Genomic DNA, 26,887 nt, shown 5'->3' with positions numbered 1-26,887 from the left:
CCCTATTCCAGTTACGGCCAGATTCTTTTAGACTAGTGGTCCCCAACCTTTCTTGCGCCACGGACCGGCTACGCGTCAGAAATATTTTTGCGGACCTGCCTTTATATATATAAATAAACAATAAATCAATATAAATAAATACTACATTTATAATAAGTATATATACCGTATTTGCCGGTGTATTGGTCGACCTTTTTCGATCCAAAATCGACCGAAAAAAATCGACCTCGACTTATACACCGAGTCATAAAATTTAACTTCGTATTCATCGCTTCAAATGTGATGGTAACCAAGGCCGTTTCTCATGCATCTCATTGTGCGTTGCACTTAGAAAATTTGAACCGGGCGGCGTGCGCGAGTGCGCGGCCCGCTGGAAGTCGAATGAGGCGCCGCGACCACCTCCGCGGTGCTTATAAACCGCCGATCCGCTCGGCGGGGGCTATTTTCGGCCACTTGGCTCGTGCGCACGGCCTCCCGGATGTGCCGGGCGGGTGCGCGAGCTCGCCGGCCGCTGGAAGTCGAATGAGGCGCCGCGACCACCTCCGCGGTGCTTATAAACAGCCGATCCGCTCGGCGGGGGCTATTTTCGGCCACTTGGCTCGTGCGCACGGCCTCCCGGATGTGCCGGGCGGGTGCGCGAGCTCGCCGGCCGCTGGAAGTCGAATGAGGCGCCGCGACCACCTCCGCGGTGCTTATAAACAGCCGATCCGCTCGGCGGGGGCTATTTTCGGCCACTTGGCTCGTGCGCACGGCCTCCCGGATGTGCCGGGCGGGTGCGCGAGCTCGCCGGCCGCTGGAAGTCGAATGAGGCGCCGCGACCACCTCCGCGGTGCTTATAAACAGCCGATCCGCTCGGCGGGGGCTATTTTCGGCCACTTGGCTCGTGCGCACGGCCTCCCGGATGTGCCGGGCGGGTGCGCGAGCTCGCCGACCGCTGTAAGTCGAATGAGGCGCCGCGACCACCTCCGCGGTGCTTATAAACAGCCGATCCGCTCGGCGGGGGCTATTTTCGGCCACTTGGCTCGTGCGCATGGCCTCCCGGATGTGCCGGGCGGGTGCGCGAGCTCGCCGGCCGCTGGAAGTCGAATGAGGCGCCGCGACCACCTCCGCGGTGCTTATAAACAGCCGATCCGCTCGGCGGGGGCTATTTTCGGCCACTTGGCTCGTGCGCACGGCCTCCCGGATGTGCCGGGCGGGTGCGCGAGCTCGCCGGAAGTCGAATGAGGCGCCGCGACCACCTCCGCGGTGCTTATAAACAGCCGATCCGCTCGGCGGGGGCTATTTTCGGCCACTTGGCTCGTGCGCACGGCCTCCCGGATGTGCCGGGCGGGTGCGCGAGCTCGCCGGCCGCTGGAAGTCGAATGAGGCGCCGCGACCACCTCCGCGGTGCTTATAAACAGCCGATCCGCTCGGCGGGGGCTATTTTCGGCCACTTGGCTCGTGCGCACGGCCTCCCGGATGTGCCGGGCGGGTGCGCGATCTCGCCGGCCGCTGGAAGTCGAATGAGGCGCCGCGACCACCTCCGCGGTGCTTATAAACAGCCGATCCGCTCGGCGGGGGCTATTTTCGGCCACTTGGCTCGTGCGCACGGCCTCCCGGATGTGCCGGGCGGGTGCGCGAGCTCGCCGGCCGCTGGAAGTCGAATGAGGCGCCGCGACCACCTCCGCGGTGCTTATAAACCGCCGATCCGCTCGGCGGGGGCTATTTTCGGCCACTTGGCTCGTGCGCACGGCCTCCCGGATGTGCCGGGCGGGTGCGCGAGCTCGCCGGCCGCTGGAAGTCGAATGAGGCGCCGCGACCACCTCCGCGGTGCTTATAAACAGCCGATCCGCTCGGCGGGGGCTATTTTCGGCCACTTGGCTCGTGCGCACGGCCTCCCGGATGTGCCGGGCGGGTGCGCGAGCTCGCCGGCCGCTGGAAGTCGAATGAGGCGCCGCGACCACCTCCGCGGTGCTTATAAACAGCCGATCCGCTCGGCGGGGGCTATTTTCGGCCACTTGGCTCGTGCGCACGGCCTCCCGGATGTGCCGGGCGGGTGCGCGAGCTCGCCGGCCGCTGGAAGTCGAATGAGGCGCCGCGACCACCTCCGCGGTGCTTATAAACAGCCGATCCGCTCGACGGGGGCTATTTTCGGCCACTTGGCTCGTGCGCACGGCCTCCCGGATGTGCCGGGCGGGTGCGCGAGCTCGCCGACCGCTGTAAGTCGAATGAGGCGCCGCGACCACCTCCGCGGTGCTTATAAACAGCCGATCCGCTCGGCGGGGGCTATTTTCGGCCACTTGGCTCGTGCGCACGGCCTCCCGGATGTGCCGGGCGGGTGCGCGAGCTCGCCGGCCGCTGGAAGTCGAATGAGGCGCCGCGACCACCTCCGCGGTGCTTATAAACAGCCGATCCGCTCGGCGGGGGCTATTTTCGGCCACTTGGCTCGTGCGCACGGCCTCCCGGATGTGCCGGGCGGGTGCGCGAGCTCGCCGGCCGCTGGAAGTCGAATGAGGCGCCGCGACCACCTCCGCGGTGCTTATAAACAGCCGATCCGCTCGACGGGGGCTATTTTCGGCCACTTGGCTCGTGCGCACGGCCTCCCGGATGTGCCGGGCGGGTGCGCGAGCTCGCCGACCGCTGTAAGTCGAATGAGGCGCCGCGACCACCTCCGCGGTGCTTATAAACAGCCGATCCGCTCGGCGGGGGCTATTTTCGGCCACTTGGCTCGTGCGCACGGCCTCCCGGATGTGCCGGGCGGGTGCGCGAGCTCGCCGGCCGCTGGAAGTCGAATGAGGCGCCGCGACCACCTCCGCGGTGCTTATAAACAGCCGATCCGCTCGGCGGGGGCTATTTTCGGCCACTTGGCTCGTGCGCACGGCCTCCCGGATGTGCCGGGCGGGTGCGCGAGCTCGCCGGAAGTCGAATGAGGCGCCGCGACCACCTCCGCGGTGCTTATAAACAGCCGATCCGCTCGGCGGGGGCTATTTTCGGCCACTTGGCTCGTGCGCACGGCCTCCCGGATGTGCCGGGCGAGTGCGCGAGCTCGCCGGCCGCTGGAAGTCGAATGAGGCGCCGCGACCACCTCCGCGGTGCTTATAAACAGCCGATCCGCTCGGCGGGGGCTATTTTCGGCCACTTGGCTCGTGCGCACGGCCTCCCGGATGTGCCGGGCGGGTGCGCGATCTCGCCGGCCGCTGGAAGTCGAATGAGGCGCCGCGACCACCTCCGCGGTGCTTATAAACAGCCGATCCGCTCGGCGGGGGCTATTTTCGGCCACTTGGCTCGTGCGCACGGCCTCCCGGATGTGCCGGGCGGGTGCGCGATCTCGCCGGCCGCTGGAAGTCGAATGAGGCGCCGCGACCACCTCCGCGGTGCTTATAAACAGCCGATCCGCTCGGCGGGGGCTATTTTCGGCCACTTGGCTCGTGCGCACAGCCTCCCGGATGTGCCGGGCGGGTGCGCGAGCTCGCCGGCCGCTGGAAGTCGAATGAGGCGCCGCGACCACCTCCGCGGTGCTTATAAACAGCCGATCCGCTCGGCGGGGGCTATTTTCGGCCACTTGGCTCGTGCGCACGGCCTCCCGGATGTGCCGGGCGGGTGCGCGAGCTCGCCGGCCGCTGGAAGTCGAATGAGGCGCCGCGACCACCTCCGCGGTGCTTATAAACAGCCGATCCGCTCGGCGGGGGCTATTTTTGGCCACTTGGCTTGTGCGCACGGCCTCCCGGATGTGCCGGGCGGGTGCGCGAGCTCGCCGGCCGCTGGAAGTCGAATGAGGCGCCGCGACCACCTCCGCGGTGCTTATAAACAGCCGATCCGCTCGGCGGGGGCTATTTTCGGCCACTTGGCTCGTGCGCACGGCCTCCCGGATGTGCCGGGCGGGTGCGCGAGCTCGCCGGCCGCTGGAAGTCGAATGAGGCGCCGCGACCACCTCCGCGGTGCTTATAAACAGCCGATCCGCTCGGCGGGGGCTATTTTCGGCCACTTGGCTCGTGCGCACGGCCTCCCGGATGTGCCGGGCGGGTGCGCGAGCTCGCCGGCCGCTGGAAGTCGAATGAGGCGCCGCGACCACCTCCGCGGTGCTTATAAACAGCCGATCCGCTCGGCGGGGGCTATTTTCGGCCACTTGGCTTGTGCGCACGGCCTCCCGGATGTGCCGGGCGGGTGCGCGAGCTCGCCGGCCGCTGGAAGTCGAATGAGGCGCCGCGACCACCTCCGCGGTGCTTATAAACAGCCGATCCGCTCGGCGGGGGCTATTTTCGGCCACTTGGCTCGTGCGCACGGCCTCCCGGATGTGCCGGGCGGGTGCGCGGGCTCGCCGGCCGCTGGAAGTCGAATGAGGCGCCGCGACCACCTCCTCGGTGCTTATAAACAGCCGATCCGCTCGGCGGGGGCTATTTTCGGCCACTTGGCTCGTGCGCACGGCCTCCCGGATATGCCGGGCGGGTGCGCGAGCTCGCCGGCCGCTGGAAGTCGAATGAGGCGCCGCGACCACCTCCGCGGTGCTTATAAACAGCCGATCCGCTCGGCGGGGGCTATTTTCGGCCACTTGGCTCGTGCGCACGGCCTCCCGGATGTGCCGGGCGGGTGCGCGAGCTCGCCGGCCGCTGGAAGTCGAATGAGGCGCCGCGACCACCTCCGCGGTGCTTATAAACAGCCGATCCGCTCGGCGGGGGCTATTTTCGGCCACTTGGCTCGTGCGCACGGCCTCCCGGATGTGCCGGGCGGGTGCGCGAGCTCGCCGGCCGCTGGAAGTCGAATGAGGCGCCGCGACCACCTCCGCGGTGCTTATAAACAGCCGATCCGCTCGGCGGGGGCTATTTTCGGCCACTTGGCTCGTGCGCACGGCCTCCCGGATGTGCCGGGCGGGTGCGCGAGCTCGCCGGCCGCTGGAAGTCGAATGAGGCGCCCGACCACCTCCGCGGTGCTTATAAACAGCCGATCCGCTCGGCGGGGGCTATTTTCGGCCACTTGGCTCGTGCGCACGGCCTCCCGGATGTGCCGGGCGGGTGCGCGAGCTCGCCGGCCGCTGGAAGTCGAATGAGGCGCCGCGACCACCTCCGCGGTGCTTATAAACAGCCGATCCGCTCGGCGGGGGCTATTTTCGGCCACTTGGCTCGTGCGCACGGCCTCCCGGATGTGCCGGGCGGGTGCGCGAGCTCGCCGGCCGCTTGAAGTCGAATGAGGCGCCGCGACCACCTCCGCGGTGCTTATAAACAGCCGATCCGCTCGGCGGGGGCTATTTTCGGCCACTTGGCTCGTGCGCACGGCCTCCCGGATGTGCCGGGCGGGTGCGCGAGCTCGCCGGCCGCTGGAAGTCGAATGAGGCGCCGCGACCACCTCCGCGGTGCTTATAAACAGCCGATCCGCTCGGCGGGGGCTATTTTCGGCCACTTGGCTCGTGCGCACGGCCTCCCGGATGTGCCGGGCGGGTGCGCGAGCTCGCCGGCCGCTGGAAGTCGAATGAGGCGCCGCGACCACCTCCGCGGTGCTTATAAACAGCCGATCCGCTCGGCGGGGGCTATTTTCGGCCACTTGGCTCGTGCGCACGGCCTCCCGGATGTGCCGGGCGGGTGCGCGAGCTCGCCGCCCGCCGGAAGTCGAATGAGGCGCCGCGACCACCTCCGCGGTGCTTATAAACAGCCGATCCGCTCGGCGGGGGCTATTTTCGGCCACTTGGCTCGTGCGCACGGCCTCCCGGATGTGCCGGTCGGGTGCGCGAGCTCGCCGGCCGCTGGAAGTCGAATGAGGCGCCGCGACCACCTCCGCGGTGCTTATAAACAGCCGATCCGCTCGGCGGGGGCTATTTTCGGCCACTTGGCTCGTGCGCACGGCCTCCCGGATGTTCCGGGCGGGTGCGCGAGCTCGCTGGCCGCTGGAAGTCGAATGAGGCGCCGCGACCACCTCCGCGGTGCTTATAAACAGCCGATCCGCTCGGCGGGGGCTATTTTCGGCCACTTGGCTCGTGCGCACGGCCTCCCGGATGTGCCGGGCGGGTGCGCGAGCTCGCCGGCCGCTGGAAGTCGAATGAGGCGCCGCGACCACCTCCGCGGTGCTTATAAACAGCCGATCCGCTCGGCGGGGGCTATTTTCGGCCACTTGGCTCGTGCGCACGGCCTCCCGGATGTGCCGGGCGGGTGCGCGAGCTCGCCGGCCGCTGGAAGTCGAATGAGGCGCCGCGACCACCTCCGCGGTGCTTATAAACAGCCGATCCGCTCGGCGGGGGCTATTTTCGGCCACTTGGCTCGTGCGCACGGCCTCCCGGATGTGCCGGGCGGGTGCGCGAGCTCGCCGGCCGCTGGAAGTCGAATGAGGCGTCGCGACCACCTCCGCGGTGCTTATAAACAGCCGATCCGCTCGGCGGGGGCTATTTTCGGCCACTTGGCTCGTGCGCACGGCCTCCCGGATGTGCCGGGCGGGTGCGCGAGCTCGCCGGCCGCTGGAAGTCGAATGAGGCGCCGCGACCACCTCCGCGGTGCTTATAAACAGCCGATCCGCTCGGCGGGGGCTATTTTCGGCCACTTGGCTCGTGCGCACGGCCTCCCGGATGTGCCGGGCGGGTGCGCGAGCTCGCCGGCCGCTGGAAGTCGAATGAGGCGCCGCGACCACCTCCGCGGTGCTTATAAACAGCCGATCCGCTCGGCGGGGGCTATTTTCGGCCACTTGGCTCGTGCGCACGGCCTCCCGGATGTGCCGGGCGGGTGCGCGAGCTCGCCGGCCGCTGGAAGTCGAATGAGGCGCCGCGACCACCTCCGCGGTGCTTATAAACAGCCGATCCGCTCGGCGGGGGCTATTTTCGGCCACTTGGCTCGTGCGCACGGCCTCCCGGATGTGCCGGGCGGGTGCGCGAGCTCGCCGGCCGCTGGAAGTCGAATGAGGCGCCGCGATCTCCTCCGCGGTGCTTATAAAGTGCCGATCCGCTCGGCTTGGAGCTATTTCCGGCCTCCCGTTGGTGCCGGGCGGCGTGCGCGAGCTCGCCGGCCGCGATCTCCTCCGCGGTGCTTATAAACAGCAGCATGCGCACGGCCTCCCAGAATTTGAACACATTTCGTCAATAAATTTCGCATATTGAATTTTGAAGTTTAATATAATGCAACAATTGAGCTCGACTTATACAAAGGATATATCATAAAATCGTAAATTTCCGTCGAATTTTAGGGGGTCGACTTATACACCGAGTCGACCTGTACACCGGCAAATACGGTAAATACGATTAAATAAAATGATACGACTGGCATAAAAACAAATATAAACCACATAAAAATAAAAGTCACCATTACGTTGAATTATTGGGAGCACCGAGCTTGTTTCTCAGAAACGAGCCGGTCCCATCCAGGCGTAATCGGAGACAATGAAACCCGAAGTGGTTAAGGTTTGTCTTTTAATGCAGGATGCTTGGTCTCCATGTGCCGAAGCAGTTTTGAAGGCTTCATTGGCTCGCTCGCTAGTTTCAGGGGCGATTGTGTCTATAAAATGCAAAATGTTGGGTCACCTCACGGTTTACGGCCATACTACCCTGAGAACGCCCGATCTCGTCCGATCTCGGAAGCTAAGCAGGGTCGGGCCTGGTTAGTACTTGGATGGGAGACCGCCTGGGAATACCAGGTGCTGTAAGCTTTTTCTTTTTCTTATGTGCACTTCAATCGTTTAAGAAGCTATTTTTTACAACACCCATCACGAATGGCATCCGGAAACAGCAAGCCTAATTTAAACTCCGACATTGAAACTATAACACGAGTTTGAAAGCTATATTATGTGGTGACATCCACAGCATTGTAGTTAAATTTTTTACCGCTAGAGAGCAGACTATGTACAGTGAGCATGGCTCCCTGTGAACTCAAAGCAGCAGGCTTGACTTGTAAAAGAACCCAACACAACACTTCCATGAAGTGTTTTTAAACTTTTCAAGGCATTTATTTTGATTCAGCAAAATGCAGGTCGCAACGGCAAATTCGTGCTACCGCATAAAAAGCTGTCAATAACTTTTCATGATAGCCATGTTTCCAGAAAACACCAAAAGCCTTGGAAGAAAGCCTGTTTCGGCCCTGGTTGTAAAAAAAAAAAAAAAAACAAAAGGGAAGGGTGACCGTCCGGGAATACCAGGTGCTGAAAGCCTTTTTTTTTTTTTTTTCCCACGTCAATTGTGAAAGGAAACTTTTACCACAGCCATCAAGTCCCGCCGCTGCTTGGCATGGTTTCAGGGGCGATTGTGTCTATAAAATGAAAAATATTCTGAGCGGTCTCACGGCTTACGGCCATACTACCCTGAGAGCGCCCGATCTCGTCCGATCTCGGAGGCTAAGCAGGGTCGGGCCTGGTAAGTACTTGGATGGGACACCGCCTGGGAATACCATTTACCGTAAGCTTTTTTTTTTTTTTTTCTTATGTGCACTTCAATCGTTTAAGCCAAGAACTTTTTACAGCACCCATCACGAATGGCATTCGGAAACTGCAAGCCTAGTTTGAACTCCGACACTGAAACTACAACACGAGTTTAAAACCTACATTGTGTGGCGACAGCCATAGCATTGCAGTTCACGTTTTTACCGCTAGAGGACAGACTATGTACAGTGAATAAAGAGCATGGCTCCCTGTGAACTCAAAGCAGCAGTCTTTAGTTGTAAAAGAACCCAGCACAACACATTGCGCTTCCATGTAGTGTTTTTACCTTTTTCATGACATTTATTTTGATACAGCCAAATGCAGGTTTTGTGCACTTCACTTTTCCGTTGGGCATTCGCGTAGAACCCTATTCCAGTTACGGCCAGATTCTTTTAGACTAGTGGTCCCCAAACTTTCTTGCGCCACGGACCGGCTACGCGTCAGAAATATTTTTGCGGACCTGCCTTTATATATATAAATAAACAATAAATCTATATAAATAAATACTACATTTATAATAAATATATATAAATAGGATTAAATAAAATGATACGACTGGCATAAAAACAAATATAAACCACATAAAAATAAAAGTCACCATTACGTTGAATTATTGGGAGCACCGAGCTTGTTTCTCAGAAACGAGCCGGTCCCATCCAGGCGTAATCGGAGACAATGAAACCCGAAGTGGTTAAGGTTTGTTTTTTAATGCAGGATGCTTGGTCTCCATGTGCCGAAGCAGTTTTGAAGGCTTCATTGGCTCGCTCGCTAGTTTCAGGGGCGATTGTGTCTATAAAATGCAAAATGTTGGGTCACCTCACGGCTTACGGCCATACTACCCTGAGAACGCCCGATCTCGTCCGATCTCGGAAGCTAAGCAGGGTCGGGCCTGGTTAGTACTTGGATGGGAGACCGCCTGGGAATGCCAGGTGCTGTAAGCTTTTTCTTTTTCTTATGTGCACTTCAATCGTTTAAGAAGCTATTTTTTACAACACCCATCACGAATGGCATCCGGAAACAGCAAGCCTAATTTAAACTCCGACATTGAAACTATAACACGAGTTTGAAAGCTATATTATGTGGTGACATCCACAGCATTGTAGTTAAATTTTTTACCGCTAGAGAGCAGACTATGTACAGTGAGCATGGCTCCCTGTGAACTCAAAGCAGCAGGCTTGACTTGTAAAAGAACCCAACACAACACTTCCATGAAGTAATTGTACTAAGTTCATTCTGTTTTTCCTTATTTAATCACTTCACTGGTTTCTTTTATATCAAACAAATTGTTTTAGGTTATTCACCTGACATGTTGATCCATCAGCTGATAAAGACGCGTCACCATCACATCTGTGACACTCTGATGAAGGCGGAAGAAACCGCCGAAACATGTCAGGTGAATAACCTAAAACAATTTGTTTGATATAAAAGAAACCAGTGAAGTGACTTCCATGAAGTGTTTTTAAACTTTTCAAGGCATTTATTTTGATTCAGCAAAATGCAGGTCGCAACGGCAAATTCGTGCTACCGCATAAAAAGCTGTCAATAACTTTTCATGATAGCCATGTTTCCAGAAAACACCAAAAGCCTTGGAAGAAAGCCTGTTTCGGCCCTGGTTGTAAAAAAAACAAAAAAAAAAAAAACAAAAGGGAAGGGTGACCGTCCGGGAATACCAGGTGCTGAAAGCCTTTTTTTTTTTTTCTCACGTCAATTGTGAAAGGAAACTTTTACCACAGCCATCAAGTCCCGCCGCTGCTTGGCATGGTTTCAGGGGCGATTGTGTCTATAAAATGAAAAATTCTGAGCGGTCTCACGGCTTACGGCAATACTACCCTGAGAGCGCCCGCTCTCGTCCGACCTCGGAGGCTAAGCAGGGTCGGGCCTGGTTAGTACTTGGATGGGAGACCGCCTGGGAATACCAGTTACCGTAAGCTTTTTTTTTTTTTTTTTTTTTTTCTTATGTGCACTTCAATCGTTTAAGCCAAGAACTTTTTACAGCACCCATCACGAATGGCATTCGGAAACTGCAAGCCTAGTTTGAACTCCGACACTGAAACTACAACACGAGTTTAAAACCTACATTGTGTGGCGACAGCCATAGCATTGCAGTTCACGTTTTTACCGCTAGAGGACAGACTATGTACAGTGAATAAAGAGCATGGCTCCCTGTGAACTCAAAGCAGCAGTCTTTACTTGTAAAAGAACCCAGCACAACACATTGCGCTTCCATGTAGTGTTTTTACCTTTTTCATGACATTTATTTTGATACAGCCAAATGCAGGTTTTGTGCACTTCACTTTTCCGTTGGGCATTCGCGTAGAACCCTATTCCAGTTACGGCCAGATTCTTTTAGACTAGTGGTCCCCAACCTTTCTTGCGCCACGGACCGGCTACGCGTCAGAAATATTTTTGCGGACCTGCCTTTATATATATAAATAAACAATAAATCAATATAAATAAATACTACATTTATAATAAGTATATATACCGTATTTGCCGGTGTATTGGTCGACCTTTTTCGATCCAAAATCGACCGAAAAAAATCGACCTCGACTTATACACCGAGTCATAAAATTTAACTTCGTATTCATCGCTTCAAATGTGATGGTAACCAAGGCCGTTTCTCATGCATCTCATTGTGCGTTGCACTTAGAAAATTTGAACCGGGCGGCGTGCGCGAGTGCGCGGCCCGCTGGAAGTCGAATGAGGCGCCGCGACCACCTCCGCGGTGCTTATAAACAGCCGATCCGCTCGGCGGGGGCTATTTTCGGCCACTTGGCTCGTGCGCACGGCCTCCCGGATGTGCCGGGCGGGTGCGCGATCTCGCCGGCCGCTGGAAGTCGAATGAGGCGCCGCGACCACCTCCGCGGTGCTTATAAACCGCCGATCCGCTCGGCGGGGGCTATTTTCGGCCACTTGGCTCGTGCGCACGGCCTCCCGGATGTGCCGGGCGGGTGCGCGAGCTCGCCGGAAGTCGAATGAGGCGCCGCGACCACCTCCGCGGTGCTTATAAACAGCCGATCCGCTCGGCGGGGGCTATTTTCGGCCACTTGGCTCGTGCGCACGGCCTCCCGGATGTGCCGGGCGGGTGCGCGAGCTCGCCGGCCGCTGGAAGTCGAATGAGGCGCCGCGACCACCTCCGCGGTGCTTATAAACAGCCGATCCGCTCGGCGGGGGCTATTTTCGGCCACTTGGCTCGTGCGCACGGCCTCCCGGATGTGCCGGGCGGGTGCGCGATCTCGCCGGCCGCTGGAAGTCGAATGAGGCGCCGCGACCACCTCCGCGGTGCTTATAAACCGCCGATCCGCTCGGCGGGGGCTATTTTCGGCCACTTGGCTCGTGCGCACGGCCTCCCGGATGTGCCGGGCGGGTGCGCGAGCTCGCCGGCCGCTGGAAGTCGAATGAGGCGCCGCGACCACCTCCGCGGTGCTTATAAACAGCCGATCCGCTCGGCGGGGGCTATTTTCGGCCACTTGGCTCGTGCGCACGGCCTCCCGGATGTGCCGGGCGGGTGCGCGAGCTCGCCGGCCGCTGGAAGTCGAATGAGGCGCCGCGACCACCTCCGCGGTGCTTATAAACAGCCGATCTGCTCGGCGGGGGCTATTTTCGGCCACTTGGCTCGTGCGCACGGCCTCCCGGAATTGCCGGGCGGGTGCGCGAGCTCGCCGGCCGCTGGAAGTCGAATGAGGCGCCGCGACCACCTCCGCGGTGCTTATAAACAGCCGATCCGCTCGGCGGGGGCTATTTTCGGCCACTTGGCTCGTGCGCACGGCCTCCCGGATGTGCCGGGCGGGTGCGCGAGCTCGCCGACCGCTGTAAGTCGAATGAGGCGCCGCGACCACCTCCGCGGTGCTTATAAACAGCCGATCCGCTCGGCGGGGGCTATTTTCGGCCACTTGGCTCGTGCGCACGGCCTCCCGGATGTGCCGGGCGGGTGCGCGAGCTCGCCGGCCGCTGGAAGTCGAATGAGGCGCCGCGACCACCTCCGCGGTGCTTATAAACAGCCGATCCGCTCGGCGGGGGCTATTTTCGGCCACTTGGCTCGTGCGCACGGCCTCCCGGATGTGCCGGGCGGGTGCGCGAGCTCGCCGGAAGTCGAATGAGGCGCCGCGACCACCTCCGCGGTGCTTATAAACAGCCGATCCGCTCGGCGGGGGCTATTTTCGGCCACTTGGCTCGTGCGCACGGCCTCCCGGATGTGCCGGGCGGGTGCGCGAGCTCGCCGGCCGCTGGAAGTCGAATGAGGCGCCGCGACCACCTCCGCGGTGCTTATAAACAGCCGATCCGCTCGGCGGGGGCTATTTTCGGCCACTTGGCTCGTGCGCACGGCCTCCCGGATGTGCCGGGCGGGTGCGCGAGCTCGCTGGCCGCTGGAAGTCGAATGAGGCGCCGCGACCACCTCCGCGCTGCTTATAAACAGCCGATCCGCTCGGCGGGGGCTATTTTCGGCCACTTGGCTCGTGCGCACGGCCTCCCGGATGTGCCGGGCGGGTGCGCGAGCTCGCCGGCCGCTGGAAGTCGAATGAGGCGCCGCGACCACCTCCGCGGTGCTTATAAACAGCCGATCCGCTCGGCGGGGGCTATTTTCGGCCACTTGGCTCGTGCGCACGGCCTCCCGGATGTGCCGGGCGGGTGCGCGAGCTCGCCGGCCGCTGGAAGTCGAATGAGGCGCCGCGACCACCTCCGCGGTGCTTATAAACAGCCGATCCGCTCGGCGGGGGCTATTTTCGGCCACTTGGCTCGTGCGCACGGCCTCCCGGATGTGCCGGGCGGGTGCGCGAGCTCGCCGGCCGCTGGAAGTCGAATGAGGCGTCGCGACCACCTCCGCGGTGCTTATAAACAGCCGATCCGCTCGGCGGGGGCTATTTTCGGCCACTTGGCTCGTGCGCACGGCCTCCCGGATGTGCCGGGCGGGTGCGCGAGCTCGCCGGCCGCTGGAAGTCGAATGAGGCGCCGCGACCACCTCCGCGGTGCTTATAAACAGCCGATCCGCTCGGCGGGGGCTATTTTCGGCCACTTGGCTCGTGCGCACGGCCTCCCGGATGTGCCGGGCGGGTGCGCGAGCTCGCCGGCCGCTGGAAGTCGAATGAGGCGCCGCGACCACCTCCGCGGTGCTTATAAACAGCCGATCCGCTCGGCGGGGGCTATTTTCGGCCACTTGGCTCGTGCGCACGGCCTCCCGGATGTGCCGGGCGGGTGCGCGAGCTCGCCGGCCGCTGGAAGTCGAATGAGGCGCCGCGACCACCTCCGCGGTGCTTATAAACAGCCGATCCGCTCGGCGGGGGCTATTTTCGGCCACTTGGCTCGTGCGCACGGCCTCCCGGATGTGCCGGGCGGGTGCGCGAGCTCGCCGGCCGCTGGAAGTCGAATGAGGCGCCGCGATCTCCTCCGCGGTGCTTATAAAGTGCCGATCCGCTCGGCTTGGAGCTATTTCCGGCCTCCCGTTGGTGCCGGGCGGCGTGCGCGAGCTCGCCGGCCGCGATCTCCTCCGCGGTGCTTATAAACAGCAGCATGCGCACGGCCTCCCAGAATTTGAACACATTTCGTCAATAAATTTCGCATATTGAATTTTGAAGTTTAATATAATGCAACAATTGAGCTCGACTTATACAAAGGATATATCATAAAATCGTAAATTTCCGTCGAATTTTAGGGGGTCGACTTATACACCGAGTCGACCTGTACACCGGCAAATACGGTAAATACGATTAAATAAAATGATACGACTGGCATAAAAACAAATATAAACCACATAAAAATAAAAGTCACCATTACGTTGAATTATTGGGAGCACCGAGCTTGTTTCTCTGAAACGAGCCGGTCCCATCCAGGCGTAATCGGAGACAATGAAACCCGAAGTGGTTAAGGTTTGTCTTTTAATGCAGGATGCTTGGTCTCCATGTGCCGAAGCAGTTTTGAAGGCTTCATTGGCTCGCTCGCGTTTCAGGGGCGATTGTGTCTATAAAATGCAAAATGTTGGGTCACCTCACGGTTTACGGCCATACTACCCTGAGAACGCCCGATCTCGTCCGATCTCGGAAGCTAAGCAGGGTCGGGCCTGGTTAGTACTTGGATGGGAGACCGCCTGGGAATACCAGGTGCTGTAAGCTTTTTCTTTTTCTTATGTGCACTTCAATCGTTTAAGAAGCTATTTTTTACAACACCCATCACGAATGGCATCCGGAAACAGCAAGCCTAATTTAAACTCCGACATTGAAACTATAACACGAGTTTGAAAGCTATATTATGTGGTGACATCCACAGCATTGTAGTTAAATTTTTTACCGCTAGAGAGCAGACTATGTACAGTGAGCATGGCTCCCTGTGAACTCAAAGCAGCAGGCTTGACTTGTAAAAGAACCCAACACAACACTTCCATGAAGTGTTTTTAAACTTTTCAAGGCATTTATTTTGATTCAGCAAAATGCAGGTCGCAACGGCAAATTCGTGCTACCGCATAAAAAGCTGTCAATAACTTTTCATGATAGCCATGTTTCCAGAAAACACCAAAAGCCTTGGAAGAAAGCCTGTTTCGGCCCTGGTTGTAAAAAAAAACAAAAAAAAAACAAAAGGGAAGGGTGACCGTCCGGGAATACCAGGTGCTGAAAGCCTTTTTTTTTTTTTTTTCCCACGTCAATTGTGAAAGGAAACTTTTACCACAGCCATCAAGTCCCGCCGCTGCTTGGCATGGTTTCAGGGGCGATTGTGTCTATAAAATGAAAAATTCTGAGCGGTCTCACGGCTTACGGCCATACTACCCTGAGAGCGCCCGATCTCGTCCGATCTCGGAGGCTAAGCAGGGTCGGGCCTGGTAAGTACTTGGATGGGACACCGCCTGGGAATACCATTTACCGTAAGCTTTTTTTTTTTTTTTTTTTTTTTCTTATGTGCACTTCAATCGTTTAAGCCAAGAACTTTTTACAGCACCCATCACGAATGGCATTCGGAAACTGCAAGCCTAGTTTGAACTCCGACACTGAAACTACAACACGAGTTTAAAACCTACATTGTGTGGCGACAGCCATAGCATTGCAGTTCACGTTTTTACCGCTAGAGGACAGACTATGTACAGTGAATAAAGAGCATGGCTCCCTGTGAACTCAAAGCAGCAGTCTTTAGTTGTAAAAGAACCCAGCACAACACATTGCGCTTCCATGTAGTGTTTTTACCTTTTTCATGACATTTATTTTGATACAGCCAAATGCAGGTTTTGTGCACTTCACTTTTCCGTTGGGCATTCGCGTAGAACCCTATTCCAGTTACGGCCAGATTCTTTTAGACTAGTGGTCCCCAAACTTTCTTGCGCCACGGACCGGCTACGCGTCAGAAATATTTTTGCGGACCTGCCTTTATATATATAAATAAACAATAAATCTATATAAATAAATACTACATTTATAATAAATATATATAAATAGGATTAAATAAAATGATACGACTGGCATAAAAACAAATATAAACCACATAAAAATAAAAGTCACCATTACGTTGAATTATTGGGAGCACCGAGCTTGTTTCTCAGAAACGAGCCGGTCCCATCCAGGCGTAATCGGAGACAATGAAACCCGAAGTGGTTAAGGTTTGTTTTTTAATGCAGGATGCTTGGTCTCCATGTGCCGAAGCAGTTTTGAAGGCTTCATTGGCTCGCTCGCTAGTTTCAGGGGCGATTGTGTCTATAAAATGCAAAATGTTGGGTCACCTCACGGCTTACGGCCATACTACCCTGAGAACGCCCGATCTCGTCCGATCTCGGAAGCTAAGCAGGGTCGGGCCTGGTTAGTACTTGGATGGGAGACCGCCTGGGAATACCAGGTGCTGTAAGCTTTTTCTTTTTCTTATGTGCACTTCAATCGTTTAAGAAGCTATTTTTTACAACACCCATCACGAATGGCATCCGGAAACAGCAAGCCTAATTTAAACTCCGACATTGAAACTATAACACGAGTTTGAAAGCTATATTATGTGGTGACATCCACAGCATTGTAGTTAAATTTTTTACCGCTAGAGAGCAGACTATGTACAGTGAGCATGGCTCCCTGTGAACTCAAAGCAGCAGGCTTGACTTGTAAAAGAACCCAACACAACACTTCCATGAAGTAATTGTACTAAGTTCATTCTGTTTTTCCTTATTTAATCACTTCACTGGTTTCTTTTATATCAAACAAATTGTTTTAGGTTATTCACCTGACATGTTGATCCATCAGCTGATAAAGACGCGTCACCATCACATCTGTGACACTCTGATGAAGGCGGAAGAAACCGCCGAAACATGTCAGGTGAATAACCTAAAACAATTTGTTTGATATAAAAGAAACCAGTGAAGTGACTTCCATGAAGTGTTTTTAAACTTTTCAAGGCATTTATTTTGATTCAGCAAAATGCAGGTCGCAACGGCAAATTCGTGCTACCGCATAAAAAGCTGTCAATAACTTTTCATGATAGCCATGTTTCCAGAAAACACCAAAAGCCTTGGAAGAAAGCCTGTTTCGGCCCTGGTTGTAAAAAAAACAAAAAAAAAAAAACAAAAGGGAAGGGTGACCGTCCGGGAATACCAGGTGCTGAAAGCCTTTTTTTTTTTTTTTTTCCCACGTCAATTGTGAAAGGAAACTTTTACCACAGCCATCAAGTCCCGCCGCTGCTTGGCATGGTTTCAGGGGCGATTGTGTCTATAAAATGAAAAATTCTGAGCGGTCTCACGGCTTACGGCAATACTACCCTGAGAGCGCCCGCTCTCGTCCGACCTCGGAGGCTAAGCAGGGTCGGGCCTGGTTAGTACTTGGATGGGAGACCGCCTGGGAATACCAGTTACCGTAAGCTTTTTTTTTTTTTTTTTTTTTTCTTATGTGCACTTCAATCGTTTAAGCCAAGAACTTTTTACAGCACCCATCACGAATGGCATTCGGAAACTGCAAGCCTAGTTTGAACTCCGACACTGAAACTACAACACGAGTTTAAAACCTACATTGTGTGGCGACAGCCATAGCATTGCAGTTCACGTTTTTACCGCTAGAGGACAGACTATGTACAGTGAATAAAGAGCATGGCTCCCTGTGAACTCAAAGCAGCAGTCTTTACTTGTAAAAGAACCCAGCACAACACATTGCGCTTCCATGTAGTGTTTTTACCTTTTTCATGACATTTATTTTGATACAGCCAAATGCAGGTTTTGTGCACTTCACTTTTCCGTTGGGCATTCGCGTAGAACCCTATTCCAGTTACGGCCAGATTCTTTTAGACTAGTGGTCCCCAAACTTTCTTGCGCCACGGACCGGCTACGCGTCAGAAATATTTTTGCGGACCTGCCTTTATATATATAAATAAACAATAAATCTATATAAATAAATACTACATTTATAATAAATATATATAAATAGGATTAAATAAAATGATACGACTGGCATAAAAACAAATATAAACCACATAAAAATAAAAGTCACCATTACGTTGAATTATTGGGAGCACCGAGCTTGTTTCTCAGAAACGAGCCGGTCCCATCCAGGCGTAATCGGAGACAATGAAACCCGAAGTGGTTAAGGTTTGTCTTTTAATGCAGGATGCTTGGTCTCCATGTGCCGAAGCAGTTTTGAAGGCTTCATTGGCTTGCTCGCTAGTTTCAGGGGCGATTGTGTCTATAAAATGCAAAATGTTGGGTCACCTCACGGCTTACGGCCATACTACCCTGAGAACGCCTGATCTCGTCTTATCTCGGAAGCTAAGCAGGGTCGGGCCTGGTTAGTACTTGAATGGGAGACTGCCTGGGAATACCAGGTGCTGTAAGCTTTTTCTTTTTCTTATGTGCACTTCAAGCTCTTTTTTTTTTTTTTTTTTTCTTATGTGCACTTCAATCGTTTAAGCCAAGACCTTTTTACAACACCCATCACGAATGGCATTCGGAAACTGCAAGCCTAGTTTGAACTCCGACACTGAAACTACAACACGAGTTCAAAACCTCTATGTACAGTGAATAAAGAGCATGGCTCCCTGTGAACTCAAAGCAGCAGTCTTTACTTGTAAAAGAACCCAGCACAACACATTGCGCTTCCATGTAGTGTTTTTACCTTTTTCATGACATTTATTTTGATACAGCCAAATGCAGGTTTTGTGCACTTCACTTTTCCGTTGGGCATTCGCGTAGAACCCTATTCCAGTTACGGCCAGATTCTTTTAGACTAGTGGTCCCCAACCTTTCTTGCGCCACGGACCGGCTACGCGTCAGAAATATTTTTGCGGACCTGCCTTTATATATATAAATAAACAATAAATCAATATAAATAAATACTACATTTATAATAAGTATATATACCGTATTTGCCGGTGTATTGGTCGACCTTTTTCGATCCAAAATCGACCGAAAAAAATCGACCTCGACTTATACACCGAGTCATAAAATTTAACTTCGTATTCATCGCTTCAAATGTGATGGTAACCAAGGCCGTTTCTCATGCATCTCATTGTGCGTTGCACTTAGAAAATTTGAACCGGGCGGCGTGCGCGAGTGCGCGGCCCGCTGGAAGTCGAATGAGGCGCCGCGACCACCTCCGCGGTGCTTATAAACCGCCGATCCGCTCGGCGGGGGCTATTTTCGGCCACTTGGCTCGTGCGCACGGCCTCCCGGATGTGCCGGGCGGGTGCGCGAGCTCGCCGGCCGCTGGAAGTCGAATGAGGCGCCGCGACCACCTCCGCGGTGCTTATAAACAGCCGATCCGCTCGGCGGGGGCTATTTTCGGCCACTTGGCTCGTGCGCACGGCCTCCCGGATGTGCCGGGCGGGTGCGCGAGCTCGCCGGCCGCTGGAAGTCGAATGAGGCGCCGCGACCACCTCCGCGGTGCTTATAAACAGCCGATCCGCTCGGCGGGGGCTATTTTCGGCCACTTGGCTCGTGCGCACGGCCTCCCGGATGTGCCGGGCGGGTGCGCGAGCTCGCCGGCCGCTGGAAGTCGAATGAGGCGCCGCGACCACCTCCGCGGTGCTTATAAACAGCCGATCCGCTCGGCGGGGGCTATTTTCGGCCACTTGGCTCGTGCGCACGGCCTCCCGGATGTGCCGGGCGGGTGCGCGAGCTCGCCGGCCGCTGGAAGTCGAATGAGGCGCCGCGACCACCTCCGCGGTGCTTATAAACAGCCGATCCGCTCGGCGGGGGCTATTTTCGGCCACTTGGCTCGTGCGCACGGCCTCCCGGATGTGCCGGGCGGGTGCGCGAGCTCGCCGACCGCTGTAAGTCGAATGAGGCGCCGCGACCACCTCCGCGGTGCTTATAAACAGCCGATCCGCTCGGCGGGGGCTATTTTCGGCCACTTGGCTCGTGCGCACGGCCTCCCGGATGTGCCGGGCGGGTGCGCGAGCTCGCCGGCCGCTGGAAGTCGAATGAGGCGCCGCGACCACCTCCGCGGTGCTTATAAACAGCCGATCCGCTCGGCGGGGGCTATTTTCGGCCACTTGGCTCGTGCGCACGGCCTCCCGGATGTGCCGGGCGGGTGCGCGAGCTCGCCGGAAGTCGAATGAGGCGCCGCGACCACCTCCGCGGTGCTTATAAACAGCCGATCCGCTCGGCGGGGGCTATTTTCGGCCACTTGGCTCGTGCGCACGGCCTCCCGGATGTGCCGGGCGGGTGCGCGAGCTCGCCGGCCGCTGGAAGTCGAATGAGGCGCCGCGACCACCTCCGCGGTGCTTATAAACAGCCGATCCGCTCGGCGGGGGCTATTTTCGGCCACTTGGCTCGTGCGCACGGCCTCCCGGATGTGCCGGGCGGGTGCGCGATCTCGCCGGCCGCTGGAAGTCGAATGAGGCGCCGCGACCACCTCCGCGGTGCTTATAAACCGCCGATCCGCTCGGCGGGGGCTATTTTCGGCCACTTGGCTCGTGCGCACGGCCTCCCGGATGTGCCGGGCGGGTGCGCGAGCTCGCCGGAAGTCGAATGAGGCGCCGCGACCACCTCCGCGGTGCTTATAAACAGCCGATCCGCTCGGCGGGGGCTATTTTCGGCCACTTGGCTCGTGCGCACGGCCTCCCGGATGTGCCGGGCGGGTGCGCGAGCTCGCCGGCCGCTGGAAGTCGAATGAGGCGCCGCGACCACCTCCGCGGTGCTTATAAACAGCCGATCCGCTCGGCGGGGGCTATTTTCGGCCATTTGGCTCGTGCGCACGGCCTCCCGGATGTGCCGGGCGGGTGCGCGATCTCGCCGGCCGCTGGAAGTCGAATGAGGCGCCGCGACCACCTCCGCGGTGCTTATAAACCGCCGATCCGCTCGGCGGGGGCTATTTTCGGCCACTTGGCTCGTGCGCACGGCCTCCCGGATGTGCCGGGCGGGTGCGCGAGCTCGCCGGCCGCTGGAAGTCGAATGAGGCGCCGCGACCACCTCCGCGGTGCTTATAAACAGCCGATCCGCTCGGCGGGGGCTATTTTCGGCCACTTGGCTCGTGCGCACGGCCTCCCGGATGTGCCGGGCGGGTGCGCGAGCTCGCCGGCCGCTGGAAGTCGAATGAGGCGCCGCGACCACCTCCGCGGTGCTTATAAACAGCCGATCTGCTCGGCGGGGGCTATTTTCGGCCACTTGGCTCGTGCGCACGGCCTCCCGGAATTGCCGGGCGGGTGCGCGAGCTCGCCGGCCGCTGGAAGTCGAATGAGGCGCCGCGACCACCTCCGCGGTGCTTATAAACAGCCGATCCGCTCGGCGGGGGCTATTTTCGGCCACTTGGCTCGTGCGCACGGCCTCCCGGATGTGCCGGGCGGGTGCGCGAGCTCGCCGACCGCTGTAAGTCGAATGAGGCGCCGCGACCACCTCCGCGGTGCTTATAAACAGCCGATCCGCTCGGCGGGGGCTATTTTCGGCCACTTGGCTCGTGCGCACGGCCTCCCGGATGTGCCGGGCGGGTGCGCGAGCTCGCCGGCCGCTGGAAGTCGAATGAGGCGCCGCGACCACCTCCGCGGTGCTTATAAACAGCCGATCCGCTCGGCGGGGGCTATTTTCGGCCACTTGGCTCGTGCGCACGGCCTCCCGGATGTGCCGGGCGGGTGCGCGAGCTCGCCGGAAGTCGAATGAGGCGCCGCGACCACCTCCGCGGTGCTTATAAACAGCCGATCCGCTCGGCGGGGGCTATTTTCGGCCACTTGGCTCGTGCGCACGGCCTCCCGGATGTGCCGGGCGGGTGCGCGAGCTCGCCGGCCGCTGGAAGTCGAATGAGGCGCCGCGACCACCTCCGCGGTGCTTATAAACAGCCGATCCGCTCGGCGGGGGCTATTTTCGGCCACTTGGCTCGTGCGCACGGCCTCCCGGATGTGCCGGGCGGGTGCGCGAGCTCGCTGGCCGCTGGAAGTCGAATGAGGCGCCGCGACCACCTCCGCGCTGCTTATAAACAGCCGATCCGCTCGGCGGGGGCTATTTTCGGCCACTTGGCTCGTGCGCACGGCCTCCCGGATGTGCCGGGCGGGTGCGCGAGCTCGCCGGCCGCTGGAAGTCGAATGAGGCGCCGCGACCACCTCCGCGGTGCTTATAAACAGCCGATCCGCTCGGCGGGGGCTATTTTCGGCCACTTGGCTCGTGCGCACGGCCTCCCGGATGTGCCGGGCGGGTGCGCGAGCTCGCCGGCCGCTGGAAGTCGAATGAGGCGCCGCGACCACCTCCGCGGTGCTTATAAACAGCCGATCCGCTCGGCGGGGGCTATTTTCGGCCACTTGGCTCGTGCGCACGGCCTCCCGGATGTGCCGGGCGGGTGCGCGAGCTCGCCGGCCGCTGGAAGTCGAATGAGGCGTCGCGACCACCTCCGCGGTGCTTATAAACAGCCGATCCGCTCGGCGGGGGCTATTTTCGGCCACTTGGCTCGTGCGCACGGCCTCCCGGATGTGCCGGGCGGGTGCGCGAGCTCGCCGGCCGCTGGAAGTCGAATGAGGCGCCGCGACCACCTCCGCGGTGCTTATAAACAGCCGATCCGCTCGGCGGGGGCTATTTTCGGCCACTTGGCTCGTGCGCACGGCCTCCCGGATGTGCCGGGCGGGTGCGCGAGCTCGCCGGCCGCTGGAAGTCGAATGAGGCGCCGCGACCACCTCCGCGGTGCTTATAAACAGCCGATCCGCTCGGCGGGGGCTATTTTCGGCCACTTGGCTCGTGCGCACGGCCTCCCGGATGTGCCGGGCGGGTGCGCGAGCTCGCCGGCCGCTGGAAGTCGAATGAGGCGCCGCGACCACCTCCGCGGTGCTTATAAACAGCCGATCCGCTCGGCGGGGGCTATTTTCGGCCACTTGGCTCGTGCGCACGGCCTCCCGGATGTGCCGGGCGGGTGCGCGAGCTCGCCGGCCGCTGGAAGTCGAATGAGGCGCCGCGATCTCCTCCGCGGTGCTTATAAAGTGCCGATCCGCTCGGCTTGGAGCTATTTCCGGCCTCCCGTTGGTGCCGGGCGGCGTGCGCGAGCTCGCCGGCCGCGATCTCCTCCGCGGTGCTTATAAACAGCAGCATGCGCACGGCCTCCCAGAATTTGAACACATTTCGTCAATAAATTTCGCATATTGAATTTTGAAGTTTAATATAATGCAACAATTGAGCTCGACTTATACAAAGGATATTCATAAAATCGTAAATTTCCGTCGAATTTTAGGGGGTCGACTTATACACCGAGTCGACCTGTACACCGGCAAATACGGTAAATACGATTAAATAAAATGATACGACTGGCATAAAAACAAATATAAACCACATAAAAATAAAAGTCACCATTACGTTGAATTATTGGGAGCACCGAGCTTGTTTCTCTGAAACGAGCCGGTCCCATCCAGGCGTAATCGGAGACAATGAAACCCGAAGTGGTTAAGGTTTGTCTTTTAATGCAGGATGCTTGGTCTCCATGTGCCGAAGCAGTTTTGAAGGCTTCATTGGCTCGCTCGCTAGTTTCAGGGGCGATTGTGTCTATAAAATGCAAAATGTTGGGTCACCTCACGGCTTACGGCCATACTACCCTGAGAACGCCCGATCTCGTCCGATCTCGGAAGCTAAGCAGGGTCGGGCCTGGTTAGTACTTGGATGGGAGACCGCCTGGGAATACCAGGTGCTGTAAGCTTTTTCTTTTTCTTATGTGCACTTCAATCGTTTAAGAAGCTATTTTTTACAACACCCATCACGAATGGCATCCGGAAACAGCAAGCCTAATTTAAACTCCGACATTGAAACTATAACACGAGTTTGAAAGCTATATTATGTGGTGACATCCACAGCATTGTAGTTAAATTTTTTACCGCTAGAGAGCAGACTATGTACAGTGAGCATGGCTCCCTGTGAACTCAAAGCAGCAGGCTTGACTTGTAAAAGAACCCAACACAACACTTCCATGAAGTGTTTTTAAACTTTTCAAGGCATTTATTTTGATTCAGCAAAATGCAGGTCGCAACGGCAAATTCGTGCTACCGCATAAAAAGCTGTCAATAACTTTTCATGATAGCCATGTTTCCAGAAAACACCAAAAGCCTTGGAAGAAAGCCTGTTTCGGCCCTGGTTGTAAAAAAAACAAAAAAAAAAACAAAAGGGAAGGGTGACCGTCCGGGAATACCAGGTGCTGAAAGCCTTTTTTTTTTTTTTTTCCCACGTCAATTGTGAAAGGAAACTTTTACCACAGCCATCAAGTCCCGCCGCTGCTTGGCATGGTTTCAGGGGCGATTGTGTCTATAAAATGAAAAATTCTGAGCGGTCTCACGGCTTACGGCCATACTACCCTGAGAGCGCCCGATCTCGTCCGATCTCGGAGGCTAAGCAGGGTCGGGCCTGGTAAGTACTTGGATGGGACACCGCCTGGGAATACCATTTACCGTAAGCTTTTTTTTTTTTTTTTTTTTTTTCTTATGTGCACTTCAATCGTTTAAGCCAAGAACTTTTTACAGCACCCATCACGAATGGCATTCGGAAACTGCAAGCCTAGTTTGAACTCCGACACTGAAACTACAACACGAGTTTAAAACCTACATTGTGTGGCGACAGCCATAGCATTGCAGTTCACGTTTTTACCGCTAGAGGACAGACTATGTACAGTGAATAAAGAGCATGGCTCCCTGTGAACTCAAAGCAGCAGTCTTTAGTTGTAAAAGAACCCAGCACAACACATTGCGCTTCCATGTAGTGTTTTTACCTTTTTCATGACATTTATTTTGATACAGCCAAATGCAGGTTTTGTGCACTTCACTTTTCCGTTGGGCATTCGCGTAGAACCCTATTCCAGTTACGGCCAGATTCTTTTAGACTAGTGGTCCCCAAACTTTCTTGCGCCACGGACCGGCTACGCGTCAGAAATATTTTTGCGGACCTGCCTTTATATATATAAATAAACAATAAATCTATATAAATAAATACTACATTTATAATAAATATATATAAATAGGATTAAATAAAATGATACGACTGGCATAAAAACAAATATAAACCACATAAAAATAAAAGTCACCATTACGTTGAATTATTGGGAGCACCGAGCTTGTTTCTCAGAAACGAGCCGGTCCCATCCAGGCGTAATCGGAGACAATGAAACCCGAAGTGGTTAAGGTTTGTCTTTTAATGCAGGATGCTTGGTCTCCATGTGCCGAAGCAGTTTTGAAGGCTTCATTGGCTTGCTCGCTAGTTTCAGGGGCGATTGTGTCTATAAAATGCAAAATGTTGGGTCACCTCACGGCTTACGGCCATACTACCCTGAGAACGCCTGATCTCGTCTTATCTCGGAAGCTAAGCAGGGTCGGGCCTGGTTAGTACTTGGATGGGAGACTGCCTGGGAATACCAGGTGCTGTAAGCTTTTTCTTTTTCTTATGTGCACTTCAAGCTCTTTTTTTTTTTTTTTTTTTTTCTTATGTGCACTTCAATCGTTTAAGCCAAGACCTTTTTACAACACCCATCACGAATGGCATTCGGAAACTGCAAGCCTAGTTTGAACTCCGACACTGAAACTACAACACGAGTTCAAAACCTCTATGTACAGTGAATAAAGAGCATGGCTCCCTGTGAACTCAAAGCAGCAGTCTTTACTTGTAAAAGAACCCAGCACAACACATTGCGCTTCCATGTAGTGTTTTTACCTTTTTCATGACATTTATTTTGATACAGCCAAATGCAGGTTTTGTGCACTTCACTTTTCCGTTGGGCATTCGCGTAGAACCCTATTCCAGTTACGGCCAGATTCTTTTAGACTAGTGGTCCCCAACCTTTCTTGCGCCACGGACCGGCTACGCGTCAGAAATATTTTTGCGGACCTGCCTTTATATATATAAATAAACAATAAATCAATATAAATAAATACTACATTTATAATAAGTATATATACCGTATTTGCCGGTGTATTGGTCGACCTTTTTCGATCCAAAATCGACCGAAAAAAATCGACCTCGACTTATACACCGAGTCATAAAATTTAACTTCGTATTCATCGCTTCAAATGTGATGGTAACCAAGGCCGTTTCTCATGCATCTCATTGTGCGTTGCACTTAGAAAATTTGAACCGGGCGGCGTGCGCGAGTGCGCGGCCCGCTGGAAGTCGAATGAGGCGCCGCGACCACCTCCGCGGTGCTTATAAACCGCCGATCCGCTCGGCGGGGGCTATTTTCGGCCACTTGGCTCGTGCGCACGGCCTCCCGGATGTGCCGGGCGGGTGCGCGAGCTCGCCGGCCGCTGGAAGTCGAATGAGGCGCCGCGACCACCTCCGCGGTGCTTATAAACAGCCGATCCGCTCGGCGGGGGCTATTTTCGGCCACTTGGCTCGTGCGCACGGCCTCCCGGATGTGCCGGGCGGGTGCGCGAGCTCGCCGGCCGCTGGAAGTCGAATGAGGCGCCGCGACCACCTCCGCGGTGCTTATAAACAGCCGATCCGCTCGGCGGGGGCTATTTTCGGCCACTTGGCTCGTGCGCACGGCCTCCCGGATGTGCCGGGCGGGTGCGCGAGCTCGCCGGCCGCTGGAAGTCGAATGAGGCGCCGCGACCACCTCCGCGGTGCTTATAAACAGCCGATCCGCTCGGCGGGGGCTATTTTCGGCCACTTGGCTCGTGCGCACGGCCTCCCGGATGTGCCGGGCGGGTGCGCGAGCTCGCCGACCGCTGTAAGTCGAATGAGGCGCCGCGACCACCTCCGCGGTGCTTATAAACAGCCGATCCGCTCGGCGGGGGCTATTTTCGGCCACTTGGCTCGTGCGCACGGCCTCCCGGATGTGCCGGGCGGGTGCGCGAGCTCGCCGGCCGCTGGAAGTCGAATGAGGCGCCGCGACCACCTCCGCGGTGCTTATAAACAGCCGATCCGCTCGGCGGGGGCTATTTTCGGCCACTTGGCTCGTGCGCACGGCCTCCCGGATGTGCCGGGCGGGTGCGCGAGCTCGCCGGAAGTCGAATGAGGCGCCGCGACCACCTCCGCGGTGCTTATAAACAGCCGATCCGCTCGGCGGGGGCTATTTTCGGCCACTTGGCTCGTGCGCACGGCCTCCCGGATGTGCCGGGCGGGTGCGCGAGCTCGCCGGCCGCTGGAAGTCGAATGAGGCGCCGCGACCACCTCCGCGGTGCTTATAAACAGCCGATCCGC

At 56.9% G+C, this 26,887-nt stretch overlaps 7 non-coding genes and 5 pseudogenes across 7 annotated transcripts; all 12 read left to right on the top strand.

Moving 5' to 3' along the window:
* The first annotated feature begins 7,477 nt into the window (after positions 1 to 7,477).
* On the top strand, positions 7,478 to 7,596 carry LOC125994162 (5S ribosomal RNA). Its single transcript, XR_007490510.1, has one exon. It is a non-coding gene; the product is annotated as a 5S ribosomal RNA (ribosomal RNA).
* Positions 7,597 to 8,226: 630 nt separating this feature from the next.
* On the top strand, positions 8,227 to 8,345 carry LOC125993846 (5S ribosomal RNA; annotated as a pseudogene).
* An 838-nt stretch (positions 8,346 to 9,183) lies between these two features.
* LOC125994210 (5S ribosomal RNA) lies at positions 9,184 to 9,302 on the top strand. Its single transcript, XR_007490522.1, has one exon. It is a non-coding gene; the product is annotated as a 5S ribosomal RNA (ribosomal RNA).
* An 871-nt stretch (positions 9,303 to 10,173) lies between these two features.
* LOC125993901 (5S ribosomal RNA) lies at positions 10,174 to 10,292 on the top strand (annotated as a pseudogene).
* Positions 10,293 to 14,349: 4,057 nt separating this feature from the next.
* LOC125994157 (5S ribosomal RNA) lies at positions 14,350 to 14,468 on the top strand. Its single transcript, XR_007490507.1, has one exon. It is a non-coding gene; the product is annotated as a 5S ribosomal RNA (ribosomal RNA).
* Positions 14,469 to 15,099: 631 nt separating this feature from the next.
* On the top strand, positions 15,100 to 15,218 carry LOC125993837 (5S ribosomal RNA; annotated as a pseudogene).
* An 845-nt stretch (positions 15,219 to 16,063) lies between these two features.
* Positions 16,064 to 16,182, top strand: LOC125994015 (5S ribosomal RNA). Its single transcript, XR_007490471.1, has one exon. It is a non-coding gene; the product is annotated as a 5S ribosomal RNA (ribosomal RNA).
* Positions 16,183 to 17,056: 874 nt separating this feature from the next.
* Positions 17,057 to 17,175, top strand: LOC125993896 (5S ribosomal RNA; annotated as a pseudogene).
* An 844-nt stretch (positions 17,176 to 18,019) lies between these two features.
* LOC125994313 (5S ribosomal RNA) lies at positions 18,020 to 18,138 on the top strand. Its single transcript, XR_007490587.1, has one exon. It is a non-coding gene; the product is annotated as a 5S ribosomal RNA (ribosomal RNA).
* A 5,148-nt stretch (positions 18,139 to 23,286) lies between these two features.
* On the top strand, positions 23,287 to 23,405 carry LOC125993977 (5S ribosomal RNA). Its single transcript, XR_007490455.1, has one exon. It is a non-coding gene; the product is annotated as a 5S ribosomal RNA (ribosomal RNA).
* Positions 23,406 to 24,036: 631 nt separating this feature from the next.
* Positions 24,037 to 24,155, top strand: LOC125993833 (5S ribosomal RNA; annotated as a pseudogene).
* An 845-nt stretch (positions 24,156 to 25,000) lies between these two features.
* Positions 25,001 to 25,119, top strand: LOC125994291 (5S ribosomal RNA). Its single transcript, XR_007490581.1, has one exon. It is a non-coding gene; the product is annotated as a 5S ribosomal RNA (ribosomal RNA).
* The last annotated feature ends 1,768 nt before the right edge of the window (positions 25,120 to 26,887 follow it).

This window comes from Syngnathus scovelli, chromosome 1 (assembly GCF_024217435.2).
Source record: "Syngnathus scovelli strain Florida chromosome 1, RoL_Ssco_1.2, whole genome shotgun sequence".
Taxonomy (NCBI): domain Eukaryota; kingdom Metazoa; phylum Chordata; class Actinopteri; order Syngnathiformes; family Syngnathidae; genus Syngnathus; species Syngnathus scovelli.
The sequence above is the reverse complement of the archived record's forward strand: the minus strand, read 5'-3'. Positions and strand labels throughout refer to the sequence as shown.